Source organism: Colobus angolensis, unplaced genomic scaffold, assembly GCF_000951035.1.
Source record: "Colobus angolensis palliatus isolate OR3802 unplaced genomic scaffold, Cang.pa_1.0 Scaffold59, whole genome shotgun sequence".
Classification (NCBI taxonomy): Eukaryota; Metazoa; Chordata; class Mammalia; order Primates; family Cercopithecidae; genus Colobus; species Colobus angolensis.
In genome coordinates, this window is record NW_012119487.1 from 9,808,038 (window position 1) to 9,811,090 (window position 3,053).

Below are 3,053 nucleotides of genomic sequence, written 5' to 3' on the forward strand. Positions count from 1 at the left end.
ACCCACCACCATGCCTGGCTAATTTTTGTATTTTTAGTAGAGACAGGGTTTCACCACGCTGGCCAAGCTAGTCTCGAACTCCTGACCTCAAGTGTTCTGCCCACCTAAGCCTCCCAAAATGCTGAGATTACAGGTGTATGCCCCTGCCCTTTATTTCTGATAGATGTCTGGGAGCACTGGCAGTTTAGGGTCACATTAATTTCATGTCAAAGACTGCTATTAAGTTCAGGCTGTTTTGCAATCATTGTATAAGCTTGCATAAGCATAGCTCACCCCTGTGTCTATAGTGCAGCCCTTCAGGGTCTCAACTCAAAGAAAAGATGCATTCACCAGGCATGTGCTTGCCCCAGGTAAACTCTGAATTCCAATCCCTGTCACTCAGCATAAAAAGCAACACTCAGCTCTCAGCTGTGAAACCTTGAATTGCTCACCTACCTGAGCCTCTATCTTCTTCTACCTCCTGGCCCAGTAAGTCTTCACTATCTTGTTAGCTTTCTGAAGCTTTCAAACATGTTTTTAACATTGGCCCAGTTTTTCTAGTTATCATCAGCAGGAGGGGTGCCAGAATTTCCTCGTTTGCCATTACTAGAAGACCTTCACCATGATTTTTAAAGTAATAAAAAGTTAAAATTAATAGTAAATAATTTTCATGACCAAGGAGGGCTTATATTGGTTATAATTGTCCAACTAAGCTAGGTATACCGAAAGACAACATAGAGTGGCAACTGAGGGCACGGATTCTGGAACTAGACTGGGTGGGTTCTTCTGCTTTCTCTCTACATGACTAGGGCATGAACATCGAGGTCGGCTTGATAAATTTCTTGGTAATAGTGACTCATGCATGCGTCTGCTGTGAAGAGTACAACTCTGATCGTACCTCTGCAGTGCGGTCTCTCTGGGCGCCTTTCACCGCATCCCCTCTGCACCACCCCCACCTCGGCTATGCACTTACCTCATGGCAATGGCTTGTTCATGTGCTGATGTGCCCCTTGCAAGTGAGAACCACTGGGTCTAGCACAACAGCTGGGCACACAAGGCCTTCAAGAAGTGTCTCATTGAACCAGTGACAACATTGAGATAGAGACTCCAAGAGTGGGTCAGGTTTAGGAGTAGATATTAAGTTCAAGTTTGAAACATTTTCGAGATGCCCAAAGAAGGCTGATGAGAAGGCATCAACGTGCAGGACTGAAGCACAGGGCTGGAGTGGGCTGGGGTGTGCCTACTGGGGAGGCATCCAGAGACAGATGTTAACAGGAGCCACAGCAGTGAGAAGCCAACAGGCAGGACAGTGCATCGGGAGTGAGAAAGACGTGGTTGACGATGCAGCCCCTGAGAAATGTAAGGGGCAGATGAAAGAGAAGACTCCTTTCTGAGAAGGACGTGTCAGTGACTGAGAAGACCAGGAGCAGGGAAAGCTACAGAAGTTAACAGAGGAAGGCTAGAGTTTGAAGGCAGAAAAGGCCAGCATTATGAATGCTGCAGATGAGTTCAAGTGATTCTCCTGCCTCAGCCTCTCGAATAGCTGGGATCAGAGGCACCCACCACCATGCCTGGCGAACACAGCCTGGAAAACACAGACTGAACATCAGGAGTCTCCTCAGCTAGGGGGAGTGCAGGAGGACTGGGTCCAGAGGCAGCAGATTCAAGAGCTGCTGGGAGGGAGCATCCACAGACTGCTTGACTGGATGTTTGGAGAGGTGCCTTGAACAGCAGGAGGATGTGTACCACTCACTCCCCCAGGAAGCACGAGGGAGGAAGTAAGAGGAGGTTGCGGGGCTGTGGGGAGACTTGGGGCCCGCTGAATTTCAGGTTCCTGTGGGACATTCATGAGATGATGTTAATTAAACAACTTGACATATGATCTGGAGCTCAGAGAAGCAATCTAGGATAGAGCTATGGATTTGGCAGTCACAGATGAAACAGATACATGGAATTTTCAGAGAGCAAGTCCCATTCCAGTTCCTGTTCCCCAAATCTTGCGTCACAGCCCCACGTTTGTTTCCAGGGACAAACTCACCTTCCCTACATCAGAGCTGATGCTGAGGCCCTTGACAAAGTCATCCCCAGAGGTTATGGGCTTCTGCCCAGTCAGCATTTTGAAAATGGAAGACTTCTCAGCCCCAGTGATGCCAAGAAGGCCAGAGCATTCTTGTGCTTGCACAGTGAAGGACACTTTGTTCACAGACAGCAGGGCACCTTGTTGATGTAGATCTGAGACACACAAGATAGGAGACACAGTGAGGAGGCTGCCATGCAGTCAGCAGTCCAGGGGTTGCACTGTGCTTGGTGCAAACCTGCTCTGGGATAGGTACCAGCTGCCCTCTGGGCCCACATGGCCTCTCCTGTACCCAGGTTCGCACTTGCCTTCTCTCAGCTGCTACTCCCAGCAGGGTTTATTAAAGTTTTCTCTTCTCCAACTGTCTTCACATATTGAGAACTTAGTTCCCTAAGATAGGCCCTTTCCCTTCTATCCTTGAAGCAAACAAAACTTTCTGATGTTACCTGAGGGTTTGTTTTTGATTTTTTTTTCTTTTTCCTTGCAGACGGAGTCTCCCTCTGTCACCCAGGCTGGAGTCAGCGGCGTGGTCTCAGCTCACTGTAATCTCCGCCTCCTGGGTTCAAGCAATTCTCTGTCTCAGCCTCCCGAGTAGCTGGTACTACAGGCACCCCTCACCATGCCTGGCTAATTTTTTTTGTATTTTAGTAGAGACGGGGTTTCCTTGTGTTGCCTAGGCTGGTCTCGAACTCCTGAGCTCAGACAATCTGCCCACCTCGGCCTCCCAAAGTGCTGGGATTATAGGTGTTAGCCACTGCACCTGGCCTTGATTTTGTTTTTAACCACCAGTAACCACAGGGAAACAATAAGAATAAAACATTTGGGAGGATGTTTGAAGGGTTTTGTTTGTTTGTTTTGAGATAGAGTTTCTCGTCATCCAGGCTGGAGAGCAAAATGGTGTGATCTCGGTTCACTGCAACCTCCGCCTCCTGGGTTCAAGCAATTCTCCTGTCTCAGCCTCCTGAGTAGCTGGGATTACAGGTGCCCACCACTACGC

The 3,053-nt window shown here is 48.7% G+C and overlaps 1 pseudogene; it reads right to left on the reverse strand.

The window, feature by feature from the left end:
• LOC105526461 overlaps window positions 1-2,334 on the reverse strand; it is a 14,270-nt pseudogene extending 11,936 nt beyond the window's left edge.
• Window positions 2,335-3,053: the final 719 nt, after the last annotated feature.